Genomic DNA, 14,106 nt, shown 5'->3' on the forward strand with positions numbered 1-14,106 from the left:
ATATTCCATTTAGTGTTCTGTTTTATAAAAATGAGCTTCCCCCCCACCCAATAGCTATATCTGTGTTTGGTTTTGACAGCTAATCCTAGTAAATCTGCCAATATAAGTGAAAGAAAGTACTGTAGATATGCTGTTGTAGCTTCATAACTGCAAAGGGAGGTTTTGCAGACATTCCATTTACAAAGTGGATCTATTTGTCCTTCTGGAGTACTGCTACCAGACTTCTCTCCAGAGCATCAGCTCACATTTATTATTTCTGTTGAGTATCTTTTTTTGGCAGGAGCTATGCCAACCCATTCTTCAGACTGTAATATTCACAGTGACAGGAAGTATGTCACTCATGTTCTGTTAATTACTTCTTGTGGCATTTAAAACTAACATAACACTATAGTCTGAGTTTCCTGAAATTAATTGCCGTAATGAGACTAATATGTTTTGGCAGTGGTTACAGAGAACTACAATACCAGGCACCAGGGATATTTGTCAAACACTCACATCAAATAAGCTATTTATGGTCACAGTACATAAGTATCAAGTATCAGAGGGGTAGCCGTGTTAGTCTGGATCTGTAAAAGCAGCAAAGAGTCCTGTGCCACCGTATAGACTAACAGACATATTGGAGCATGAGCTTTCGTGGGTGAATACCCACTTCGTCATCTCTTTGCTGCTAGTACACAGGTATGTTCCTTTTAATATAAAATTATAAAGTGAATAGAAAAGCTGTGCTCCAACCCAGAAGCTGTTGTGGTCACTGTTACTCCAGGAGCTTCTGACATTGTGAGAAGCCCTCAGAGTTTTGGGGTTGATTACTGACATCTTCCTCAGTGTAGGGGAAGACACTATCTGCCACTGCAAAGATTTCTAGGGATGTGATGTTTGTACACCATTCATTAACCTTAATAACACACCACCACATCTATGGGCAGAAGCATCAAGCTGGCCCAAGAAAAACTGTTGAAGTGAATTTTGGTGAGCTTGCCCTCTAAAAGCAGCCTGAGTTATGGCTACTTTATACTCTCGTAGGAAAGTTGTGAGGCATGTTTCTTAAGCATGGGAGAGTAACAAACCGGACTCAGTACCTCATGGGTCCAGCGTTTGTGTAGAATGGCAATTAAAGGGGTGAAACGGATATGATGCTCTAATATAATCGACTCATCTTTTGTATATTGTAGTCCTAATCCTCTGGCACTGTGTGCTTCTGGGAGGATGAGTATTCTCCTTGCTGGTGATGGTCCATGTTACATAAAAGACCTCTCACCAAACCAGGAGGTCCTCCATAAAACTTGAAAACAGATAATCAAAATGGTTCAAGCTAAATTGTCTGTTATGAATAACAATAGATGGCAAGGCTGTAAAATATGTATGGTTGTAACTCATGCCTGAGACTCTACAGCAGAGGTGGGCAAACTATGGCCCGCGGGCCACATCCGGCCCATGGGACCCTTCTGCCCGGCCCCTAAGCTCCCTGCCTGGGAGGCTAGCCCCCGGCCCCACCCCTACAGTCTCAGCTCACTCAGCTGCTGGCACAATGCTCTGGGTGGCGGGGCTGTGAGCTTCTGGGGCAGCACAGCTGCAGAGCCCAACCTGATCTGGTGCTCTGCGCTGTGCGGTGGCGACAGTGTGGCTGGCTCCAGCCGAGAGATGCAGCTGTAGTGCCGCCAGCCACCGGTGCTCCAGACAGCATGGTAAGGGGGCAGGGAGTGGAGTGGTGGGATAGGGGACAGGGTTGTGGATAGGGGTTGGGCAGTCAGAGATTGGGGAACAGCGGGGTCCTGGGGGGACAGTCAGGAATGAGGGAGGGGTTGGATGAGGTGGTGGGGGGAGTCAGGGGCAGGGGTTCCGGGGGTGGTCAGAGAAGGGTTGCTTGAATAGGGCAGGGGTCTCGGGGGGGCAGTCAGGAATGAGAGGGGGGATGGGGTGGCGGGGGGCAATCGGGGGCGGGATTATGGGGGCAGGGAGAAGAGATGGTTGGATGGGGCAAGGGTCCTGGGGGTGCAGTCAGGAATGAGAGGGGGGTTGGATGGACCAGCGGGGGGCAGTCAGGGGACAGGGAGCTGGGGGGATGGGTGGGGCAGGATTCCCGGGGGGGCAAATAGGGGGTGGGGTCCAGGCCACGACCCCCTCCCCCTAACCGGCCCTCCATACAATTTCCGAAACCCAATGCAGCCCTGTTACGGAGTCCCCGGGCGATGCTCTGGAACTGCTCCCCACAAAGCCAGGCAGGACTTTGGGGAGCCTCCTCTCCCTTGGAGCAGACTGTCTTCAGGGCAAGAAGCTCACATGACTTCACCTTCCTGGGTCTGACCTTGGAGCATTCAGCATATGCCTTTCCGTGCGCTTCCCACAGTGAGTCCGCCCAGGCAGGGTCCTGGGGAAGCCAGAGGGCCCTGCACCCCCTCTTCGCAGTCAGACGTGACTCTTAGCCAGCCAGCAAAACAGAGGTTTATTAGGTGACAGGAACATGGTCTAAAATAGAGCTTGTAGGTACAGAGAACGGGACCCCTCAGCCCAGTCCATTCTCGGGCCCAGCGAGCCAGACAATCCCATCTGCTCTCATTTCCCATCCCCAGACAGCTCCAAACTGAAACCCCCTCCAGCCCCTCCTTTCTGGCCTTTGTCTCTTTCCCAGGCCAGGAGGTCACCTGATCTCTTTGTTCATCTTTAGCCATCCCCTTGCAGTGGAGAAGGGCCCCAGACATTTGTTGCCAGGAGACAGAGTATCAGCCATTTATGCATGCTGGAGACTTAAGAAGTGCATGGGGAAACTGAGGCACCCACACAATAGTCAGAGGAAACATTAAGAACAGTTCCACTTCATCACAGGCCCTCAGGCCAAAAAGTTTGCCTGCCCCTGCTCTACAGCCTATGTAAGCGTGAGAGAACAGCAGACATCAGCAAAAAGCTTCAAGCAAATTACAATTCTTCTCTCTGCCTATTCCTGGGCAGATGATAAAAGTTTCGGGCTTTTCCACATCTTTTGCAGTATTTATTTGTGGGGAATATGTAATGCATGATTGTTACAGAAAATCCCCTCTGCAGACTGGCTTCAGTTTATTTATACAGAATAAAATAAGGGCATCTGTTCTAGGTGTAACAAATGTAATATACCGACTCCATTATAAGAGAAATGCAAGGATTGACTATGGAGCTCCCAGCCAGCAAAACAGACAAAACACGATTTGAAACAGCACTTCCTCTCCCACCATTTAATCACCCTCACAATTTAAATGCTGAGTGGAAAAATTCTGAGCTTTGAAACATGCACCAAAGTAATCAGATTCAGGCTATTTCAGAGCATTTGCTAGTGAGCTGGTCTAAGAGCAAGATACACTGGGATTTCTGGTGGTGTCTCTATTTTCAGATACAATTTTATAGGAGCACAGGAGAATTCTTACAATTCTAGACTACTCTGAACTAAAGTATTTCCAGTAGTTGCTACTACTCAATCACTCATAAGGAACTGAGACCGGCACTGAACTGAGTTCTTCACTTGGTGTGTTTTATTAGTTAATTGGCTCTGGAAACTGCATGGGGCTTCTAAGGTAATATGCTGGTGAGTCAGTAGGTTGGTTTTAAAGATGTCAAAACTTTAAAGCACTCCAGTCCAGACACCACTTTACTCCTAGTTCTACTGGAAAATCAGGGACTGATAATAGTCTCTGAACTACTCAGTTTGTTTTCACTCCAGAACTATCAGTGGAAGAGAACTACTGGTGGATCATGGACAAAATTGCAAAATGTAACTGCATAAAGTACAGAACGGGTACCCTTGAGTATATGGTTTGCTCACTAAATGAAAAAAATGTCAATAATTGAACTGAAGTCATACGCTAGGATGAAAAGGCACATATAGTTTATGGCTACCTAAACAGAAGTAGAAGGACTGATCACCGCAGAGCCATTAAAATAAACTTGATAACTAGAGAATAAGCTTCAACAAAGAAAAAAATCAGAATGTTGAGATTTCTTAGTGCTAGAAACTGTTGAGAGAACACTACAAATGGCTTAGGCATGGTCAGTGCAGAGCCTTCCAAGAAATATCATCTGTAAATGCAGAGCCAGAGGCTAGGCTGGACTCCCTGCAACTGTGGGCTAGGAGCAGCTGATGCTTCTTGGTCCCCTTTTAAACCACTTGTCAGACAGGGGAAAGGAAAGATGGACCAAGAGTGTTCCCACTGGAGGATGTGGCCTTTCTACAGGGGATGACAGGGTCATGGTAGGAGGTAAGGCAGTGGGAAAGAAATGATCCCAGCTGCCAGTGGTGTACCTGGAAGGAGGAAGTGGCCATGTGATGTGTTGCCATCCTAAGATGGTGGCATGACTCCCAAGATTCCCGCTGCACCAAGAGAAGGGCGTGGGGCTGTGTGTCTGGGTTCCAGGGCTAAGAGAGATGTGGCAGCAGAGGGGAAAAGGGTAGCTAGAAGAGGCAACCCTGATCTCTGGGCTAGAAGAGTGGGCCCTGGGGCTTTGTCAAAGGCAAAAAGCAGGGAACAGTATGAGGCCCAGCCAGGGGTTCTGTATGTGGGTGGCGGGGAGTAGAAGGGACTGCTGCTGGGTTACACTTTAATCAGATTGCTTTGCTAATAAGAAGCCTGTCCTCCTCCCCTTTGTTTCTTGGGCATGATCACTGGACCCCTTGAGGAGAAGGATCCTCAGCAACTGCCAGCAGGAGCCAGGTATCACTGTCCCAGTGTCTGCCTCTGGGAGTCTTTTTAGGCATCTTTTGGAAGTCAGATACACTGAACCCTTCACCAGGAAATCCACAGAGTAAGGTGACTAATAGCTCAAAGGGTGTTGGTAACTCCTCTCAAAGACAGCCATTGGGAATTCCAGTCCTAGAGAAGTTTCTGTATAGTTTTGGGAGCTTTTCTTCTCCTCAATCTCAAGTCTCAGCCAGTGAAGTTACTGATCTCTCCATCTTCTCGAGAGAGCACCCACTGAGTGTGGTGAGCTTGCAAGCACTGTATATACAGGTGATGACATTTTTAATAAGGGTCAGTGTACTGTGTCCATCTGCTGGCCAGGAGGAACCATACCCAAACATTTGGAACAGTGCAGAGCTGGGCTTCTCAATTCTATCACCCTTCCTCCCTTTCTGTATGACAAGACGGGAGAGGAGGTTGGTTGTAAAATGAGGTGACAGTATGTAATATATTGGGAACAACTGACATAAAGAATCAAAGAGAGAGAAAGAGCACTTAATTTGTATTATATTCCAAATGTCAGTAAAGGCATGTATGCCTGTGGAAGAGTTTGGCAGAACTAACAGAAGAATGGATTCATTAAGTTATTTCCAGTGAGAATGGGACTTAATTTTAGAATGGATTTGATTTTTTTTATTTCTTTTTTGGAAGTTGGAGAGAAAAGATTGAAGAAATTATTTGGAAAATTTTCTCACCTTTCCCAGCCAGCTCTATTTCTGTCTTTGCAGCATTCTGAGCTGATAGTAAAGTAATAAAAAAGGAGGCACTTCCAACTGAATTCCAAACAACATATCTGGCAATATGGTTGTTTGGCTGGAGCATTAACTGTTGCTATTTTTTGATTCTGCATCTCAACAGATACTATGGTCTTGCTTAGTGAATTAAAGTTTGATCCACAGCCAGCATTCAAGAAAATATTAAAACTTCCTGGAAACTGAGAGTTTCAATCTTGCAGTTTAATAACTAAAGGAGCTAGGCTCTATAGTTTAAACAATGTAATGGTGCAATGACAATGGAACTGTGATGCTATAAAGTTAGATTGCATTGTCATTGCCTTTTAAGGTCCATTATTTTTTTGGTGAATGTGTGACCACGACCTCTTCATGTTTATGTTGATAAAAGAAAACCCAGAGTAGCAGTACTCTTGATATGAGTCTTTCCTCTAGAATTCTTCAAGTATATCCAGATTTCATTTAAAATGTACTTAAAGACCACTACCCTGGAAAAGTGAGCAGTTATCAATTGTGTCTCAGGATTCCCTAAAGAATTCTGAAAGGACACTACCTCCATTTCAAGTATTTTATTCACTACATCAAAGTTCCCTGGTCCTGGGTATGTCACCTAAAATAGTGTTTGACCATCGCTTTTGTTCTAGGAGAGAAAAAAGTTAATTTGGTTCCTAAAAGAATAAGAAAAGCCAGATCAATGTTGGACATCATATAGGTAAGGAGGAATAAAGGACCAAAAAGGAATTAGGTGCCAACTCCTATTGACTTTTAGTCCCAGTTAGGCACCTAAATCCATTTGTGTCTTTGCAAATTTTCCTCTAAATGACTACGTTGGGTGAGAATGATTCAAAATAGATACTGTGACAGAGTCAGGCCAGATGGCTACAGGAGAGTGATAGAAGGCAGATATATTAGCTCCAGGTTAAGTAGGTTCCCCTTTCCCTGGGTAAGGTAACAGGGAAGGTTTCAGAACAATCAGAAGCTACTAGAATCAATTAATGCAGGCTAATCAGGGCACCTGGGTTTAAAAAGGAGCTCACTTCAGTTTGTGGTGCGCGTGTGAGGAGCTGGGAACAAGAGGTGTAAGGAGCTGAGAGTGAGAGGCTATGCTGCTGGAGGACTAAGGAGTACAAGTGTTATCAGACACCAGGAGGAAGGTCCTGTGGTGAGGATAAAGAAGATGTTTGGAGGAGGCTATGGGGAAGTAGCAAAGGGAGGTGTAGCTGTCATGCAGCTGTTACAGGAGGCACTATAGACTGCTGCAATCCACAGGGCCATGGGCTGGAACCTGGAATAGAGGGCGGGCCCGGGTTCGCCCCAAACCTCCCAACTCCTGATCAGACACAGGAGGAGTTGACCCAGACTGTGGGTTCCACCAGAGAGGAAGAACCCTGAGGCAAGCAAATCCGCCAATAAGCGTAGGACCCACCAAGGTAGAGGAGGAACTTCGTCACAATACATATTACATGAACACTATTGGTGTCACTAAAAAGGGAAAAACTACTATTGTTAGATGGCTAACATAATGACCAAAACACAGATTTTTAGTCTGGATGAGTTATTTGAAACTAAGAAAAGCAAAAAACCAAATGGAGAACCAATGTGTCCGAGACTGATCAGATAGCTTGTTACTCTGTAGCAGCCATCTTTAACTCACTAACAGGAATGGCTCCAAGCAGCATTTTCAAGGTACAGTTTGTAAAGAGATAGGAATCCTAACGTTTCTTTGTTTTGCTATATCATTTTTCAAAAATGTGGGGGCAGGGGCATGTACCAGCAGTAGGGCGACCAGATGTCCTGATTTTATAGGGACATTCCCGATATTTGAGGCTTTGTCTTCTATGAGTGCCTATTACCCCCCACCCCTGTCCCCATTTTTCACATTTGCTCTCTGGTCACCCTAACCAGCAGGGAGAATGCATTAATTCTACACAGCCACAAGGGGGATAGGTGTCTTCCATTAACCAAATTTGTTCTTAAAGCATCAGCAGCAGTATTCAAAACTGTGTAGACAACCAAGGGAAGAGTTGCTGGACCTATTAGCAATTCTCTCCTTTCTAGAAGCAGAAGTCAATAGCAGAAAAGGCACAGTATGTTCTTTAGCCCTGCACTTTTATCTTCTGGAATAAATCATTATTATTAAGACAGAACACACAAGTGGTAGCTTAACTGAACAAGCAGAAAGACATCAGAAAGCTCTTCTCTGCTTAGTCAGTGAGGTTTGTGTCATGAGCAGAGCTGCAGCTAATAATGATAAAAGCAATTCACCTAGAAAAACAAGGCAGTTCAAACTGATCATCTTGGAGGTCAGCTAAGCTAATTGGCACATTAGGCATACAGAATGATATTCAGCCTTATGCTGAAAGCCAATCCAAAACTAACTGACTATTTACAAACTATTCAAGTTCTCAGAAACAAGAAACCCTTAAGGAAAACAAACTAGGTGGAATTGAGAAGCAGCGACTGAGGATACTGAAGCAATCCAGGTTGAAGAATGTTTTAAAAATCATGGCAGATGGCATTCTTTGACCTCAGAATGTAGGCCAATATAAATCTGTTGGAGGTTATAGTTCCTACTATATGCTTAGAGTTTTGAATTTTATCTACCCAATTGACATCCGAAACTGCACAAACATAACTGAAACATTATAAATCCAATCCAAGCGCGCAGTACTTCGGCCCATTTGTTTAAGCTTTCTTAACAGAATAAAAATGAATTTCACTCCCCAAGTGCAGTGTTGGTTTTCTTCTGATTGCCACTTTATTGGCTGCTAAAATGAATCATGGTCCAGTAGGTAAAATATCTTGTCATAGTATGTACTGAGAGCTGGCAGATTTTCAGGCTACTCTGCATCTGTTTGGATCAGAGAATGGAGATTCACAGTAATTGTTAGAAATAAAAACATTTATTTCCATCCTTGCATTTAAGATTGTTCTGTTCCTTCACTGATTTTATTAGCTTCTGAGTTTTTTTTTTCTTTTTGGCAGCTTTGAATATTAAAAAATTAGCTTAAATTCCAATTTAAAGGATTTTTGTGTTTTGAAACCATGCCAACTACCAAAGTAGACAATGATGTACATTTCAACATTTTTCATGATTCTTGTATTATAGCCAGCTAAAATATGGTTGCAGAGAAAGTGTAATAGTAGTCTGACTGAACAAATTTTTTTTCACGTCTCTAGGAATAGTAGTTATCTCTCCTTAAGGTAAAAGGCATGAATTTGTTCATCTTGACGATTAAAAAAAAATCAAATACATATGCTACTTTCTTCCTTAATTACATTGGAAGTGAAATATTAGCATCATTATTATCCTGTGGGTAACATGATAGGTTAGTATGTGCTATGGGGTGTGATTTCTAAAGCACTGCACACTGCTGGGTCTACGTGGGCCAATTAATATGCAGCATGTTAGTGTGCTTTAGAAATCACTCTCCTGTAGTCCACATTACCCCACTATGTAGAGCAGCCCTTAGTTTTTCTTCGAGTGCTTGCTCATATCCATTCCAGTTAGGTGTGTGCGTGCGCCGTGTGCACGTTCGTCGGAAGATTTTTACCCTAGCAACACTCGGTGGGTCGGCTGGGCGCCCCCTGGAGTGGCACCGCTATGGCGCCGGATATATATCCCTGCCGACCCAACCACCCTTCAGTTCCTTCTTACCGCCCGTGTCGGTTGTTGGAACAGTGGAGCGCGGCTTAGCTGACCTCCACTTCCCTAGCTACTCGTAGTTCTCGTGTATACAGTTATAATCCTTTTATATATATATATTTGTATAGTTATATGTTTTTTCTTTGCTAACCTAGTTAGTTTAGTAATAGTTAGCGGGGTTCAGGAAGTAGCCCCTTCCTCGCACCCGGTGCTGGAGCCCATGCACGGCTCACCGGGTTTTAAAATGAGCTCCGCCTGCCAGAAGCCGATGCCAACGGGAGATCCACATGACTCCTGTTTGAAGTGCCTCGGAGAATCACACTTGACAGCTAAGTGCCCCATTTGCAAGGCTTTTAAGCCGAGAACAAAAAGGAGCGGGACTTTCACTTACCCCTCCACCTTTGGCACCGAGCGATGATCAAGCGGCTGGCAGAAGCGCCTCCACGGCACCGGACCCCGCCGGTACTGCCAAGGCCTTTCGGCACTGGCTGTCGCCGGCATCAAAGTCGACTCGGCACCGCTCCCTCCCTCCGAGGTCGAGAGAGCCTACAATTCCTGCTGGTGCCTGACGGCTCCCCGGCACTCGCCGTGGTTGAGCCCCCTGCTCCTACTGCTTCCGTGCCACCTGCATCGCAGCCAGAGAGCTCGTCTAAGTCAGATCGCCCGGCACCGACACCTGCTGAGGCATCGATGACGTCGGCACCGTCGATTCCAGTCCCACAGGGCCATTGAATCCAGTGCCTGACAGCTCCCCGGCACGCGCCGTGGTAGAGCTTACTGCTCCCGCTGCTTCTGTGCCAACTGCACCACAGGCAGAGAGCTCGTCTAAGTCCGATCGCCCGGCACCGACAGCTGCTGAGGCACTGATGACGTCGGCACCGTCGATTCCAGTCCCACAAGGGCTGTTGAATCCGGTGCCTGTTGGCTCCCCGGCACGCACCGTGGTTGAGCTTACTGCTCCGGCTGCTTCCGTGCCAACTGCACCGGAGCCAGAGAGCTCGTCTAAGTCAGATCACCCGGCACTGGCACCTGCTGAGGTACCGACGACGTCGGCACTGTCGATCCCGGTCCCACAAGGGCCGTCGAATCTGGTGCCTGACGGCTCCCTGGCACGCGCCGTGGTTGAGCTTACCGCTCCTGCTGCTTCCGTGCCAACTGCACCGCAGCGAGAGAGCTCGTCTAAGTTGGATCGCCCGGCACCGACACCTGCTGAGGCACCGACGACGTCGGCACCATCGATTCCAGTCCCACAAGGGCCGTCGAATCCGGTGCCTGATGGCTCCCCGGCACGCGCCGTGGTTGAGCTTACTGCTCCTGCTGCTTCCGTGCCAACTGCACCGCAGCCAGAGAGCTCGTCTAAGTCAGATCGCCCAGCACCGACACCTCCCGAGGCTCTGACAACCTCGGTACCGTCGATCCCGGTCCCACGAGGGCCGTCGAATCCGGTGCCTGATAGCTCCCCAGTATGCACTGTGGTTGAGCCTGCTGTTCCCTCCACGCCGGAGACATTACCAACGGCGAGGGATCTCATTGCCATGACAGAGTCAATGCTGCCTGACCCCGGCACTGCCGGTGCGGGTAATACAGTCTCTTCATATGACTGTCCTCTGTCGGCACAGCAGAGCGGCACCGTTCATGATCACGGTCCCGCAGACGCTCCAGGTCCCGTCGGCACACCCGACACCACTTGCAGTCCCGGTGCTGTTTTCCTTCTCGGTACTGGTTGCACTCGCCGCACCGGTCGGTATCCCATTTGCCAACCCGCTACTATCGGCACCGTTCCGACTCCCGGCACTGCGACAGGTACCGCGACTCCCGTAGCCTCTCCCCGAGCCTCGAGATCTCGGTCGACCTCCCAGCACCGTTCTGGTTGCAGGTCTGGATCTCGTTCCAGGTACCAGTACGCCTCCTGATGCCGGTCCCCAGTGCCGAGTTGGGCAAGGTCCGATAGAGTCAGAGACTCTACCCATGCCTTTTTTAGTACCTCCATGGCCATCCAGACACGCTTCCCTGTCATCCCATGTGCGCAGCTCTTATGCTCAGGACCACGATTCTGATACGTCCCCCGACAACCTGAGGTGGAGGAGGTCCCGGAGGTAGAGGACCCGATATGGTGCCCTCTAAGGGGTACGACTACTCGTCTGTCCGTCCTCCTCTCTGCTCACTAGTCGTTCAGTCTGTTAAGGAGAGGGATTGGCATGGCCAGCGGTCGCCAGCGCCGAAACCGAAGGAGGCTCGGCGAATGAACCTACTTGGCCGCCAGGTGTACTCTGCAGAGGCCCTGCAGCCTGGGTAGCAAAGCAACAAGCCTTGCTTAGCTGCTATAATTATAGCATCTGGGTGACGGTAGTTTAGTTTATGGAGTTTCTCCCTCAAAACTCCCGCCAAGAGTTCGCTGCCGTCTTGGAGGACGGGGGAAAAAGGTACCCAGAGCATCCCTCCAGGCCTCGTTGGACGCAGCAGACTCAGCAGCCAGGACTCTGGCCTTTGCTGTTGCCATGAGGTGCATCTCATGGCTTCAGGTTTCAAACCTCCGGCCAGAGCTGCAGTATGCCATTCAGGACTTACCCTTTGTTGGTAAAGGCCTCTTCATGGCAAAGACAGCCCCAGGCTGTGAAGCCTGATGGACAATAGGGTCCTAATGCGCTCTCTCAGCATGCATATGCCAGCGACCAAACGCAGGCCTTTCTGTCCCCAGCCGCCATACTCTGTGCCTAGCCAGAGACATGACTTTGGCAAACGGCGAGGCCAAGGTGGTCACAGACAAACGTCAGGACCTCTAAAGAGCCAAGGTCAAGGTCCCTCGCAATTACCACTGGGACCAAAGACAAACCTTCCAAGGTGCGCCTGAGGGCGGTGTACCAGTCACAGGCCGGGATCCCAATCCCGCTTTCTCCTGGCGTGGCCCCAGTTAATTTCAGATCGCTGGGTCCTGCGCACGGTGGAGCATGGGTACCACCTCTAATTTGTTCTAACCCTGTCCCCCTTCAGGGACCCCTCTCATGAGCAATTCCTCGTACAAGAGGTGCAGACGCCGACGGACGAAAGGGGCAAGGGGGTTTACTCCCGTTATGCCCTAGTCCTCCACTCGAACAGAGGTCTCAGACCTTCCTAGTCCTGCGTGGACTCAACCAGTTTAGGATAAGGTTGAAGTTCCGTATGGTATCCCTGGGAACCATTATCCCATCCTTGCCTCCTGGATACTGCTATGCCACCCTCGATATGAAGGACGCGTACTTTCACATCGCCATCTTCCCTCCACACAGGAGATACCTCCGCTTTTTAGCCAACCGTCAGTACTTCTGGTTTACGGTCTTGCTGTTTGGCCTTTCTACAGCCCCACAGATATTGTCCAAGTGTATGGCCATAGTCGCCGCCTACCTTAGCTGATGTCGGATATGCGTTTTTCCATATCTGGACAATTCACTTATCCAAGGAGACTCCGAGACACAAACCACTCAGCACGTGGGCATCGTCACGGTCTTATTCACAGGTCTAGGCCTGATGATTACTATAGAGCAATCCACTCTGGTTCCCACGCAGAGGTTGGACTTCCTAAAGGCTATCCTGGTCTCCGACCTAACCGGAGCCTGCTTACCACAGCCGCGGTTTTAGGCGATGGCAACAATCATCCGAGGTCTGCAGACTTTCCCAACGACCTCGGCTCGCACTTGTCTCAGTCTCCTGGGTCCATGGCTGCCCGCAAGTTTGTAACCAAACATGCCAAGCTCCGCCTCTGTCCTCTCCAAGTCTGGCTCACCTCGGCGTACCGCCCGGACAAGGAACCTGGTCATGGTAATCACCATTCCCTCGAGCACCTTAGGCTCCCTAGAGTGGTGGCTAACTCCCTCCCTGGTGTGGGCAGGGATGCGGTTCCATCCGCCCCAGCCCTCACTGCTCCTGACGATGGACGCGTCATCTCTCTGCTCGAGTGCTCATGGTTACCTCCAAGCTTAAGGCCTTTGGTCTTCTCGGGAGCTGGCATTCCACATCAATGCCCCAAAAATGAGAGCAGTCCGTCTGGCATGCCAGGGGTTCCAGCGGCAGCTGCAAGGCCGTGGTATCTCGGTGTTTACAGCCAACACAACGGCCATGTGCTTCATAAATAACCAGGGAGGGACATGGTCCTCCCCCGTTTTGTCAGGAGGCCATCCATCTCTGGGACTTTTGCATGGCCCACTCGATGGAGCTGGTGACGTCCTTTCTCCCAGGCGTTCGGAACGCCTTGGCGCTTTGACTGAGCAGGTCTTTCCTGTCTTACGAGTGGTCACTCTGCCCCATGTGAGGCGTTCTGTTTTCCAGAAGTGGAGATTTTTCCTCACATATCCTGCTCACCATGAGAGCAGAAAATGCCAGATGTTCTGCTCCTTCCAAGGTCTCTCGGGATCGATCTCGGATGCATTCCTGATGCCGTGGAAAGGCCAACTCCTTTATGCCTTCCCATTGTTCCCGCTGGTTCATTAGGTCCTGCTCAAACTCCGCAGAGGCAAAGCGCACATCCATCATGATCACTCCAGCGTGGTCCAGGCAGCACGGATACACCACGTTGCTCGACCTGTCAATAACCAACCCAATTACCCTGCCACTCCACCCAGACCTCATCACTCAGGGCCACGGCAGGCTTCATCACCCGGACCTGCAGTCTCTTCACCTCACAGTGTGGCTGTTGCATGACTAAACTGGGGTGCCAGGAAGCCTTCCACCTGGTCAAAGTACCTGGCCGAGTGGAAGCATTTCTTCTACAGGGGCAAAACGCTCGATCTTACTCCTACTGAGGTCTCGATCCCCTCTATTTGGCCTACCTCTGGCCTTCAACAGCAGGACCTAGCGGTGTCATCGCTGAGGGTACACTTGGCAGCCATCTCTACCTTCCACCCAGGCTAAGGTGGTCGTTCCGTGTTCTCACACTCTATGGGTTCGAGGTCCCTCAAGGGTTTGGAGCGCTTACACCCTCAAATACGCCGCCCAGCCCCAATCTGGGACCTCAACCGAGTTTTAACCAGACTTATGTCTCCCTCATTCGAGC

The 14,106-nt window shown here is 49.0% G+C and overlaps 1 long non-coding RNA gene across 1 annotated transcript in view; it reads left to right on the top strand.

The window, feature by feature from the left end:
• Positions 1-585: 585 nt before the first annotated feature.
• The window catches only part of LOC115654814, a 48,080-nt gene continuing 34,559 nt past the window's right edge, over positions 586-14,106 (top strand). The window contains exon 1 of the long non-coding RNA XR_004001272.1: positions 586-678. This is a non-coding gene — a long non-coding RNA (uncharacterized LOC115654814). The remainder of the gene's footprint in view (positions 679-14,106) is intronic.

Source organism: Gopherus evgoodei, chromosome 7 (assembly GCF_007399415.2).
Source record: "Gopherus evgoodei ecotype Sinaloan lineage chromosome 7, rGopEvg1_v1.p, whole genome shotgun sequence".
Taxonomy (NCBI): domain Eukaryota; kingdom Metazoa; phylum Chordata; order Testudines; family Testudinidae; genus Gopherus; species Gopherus evgoodei.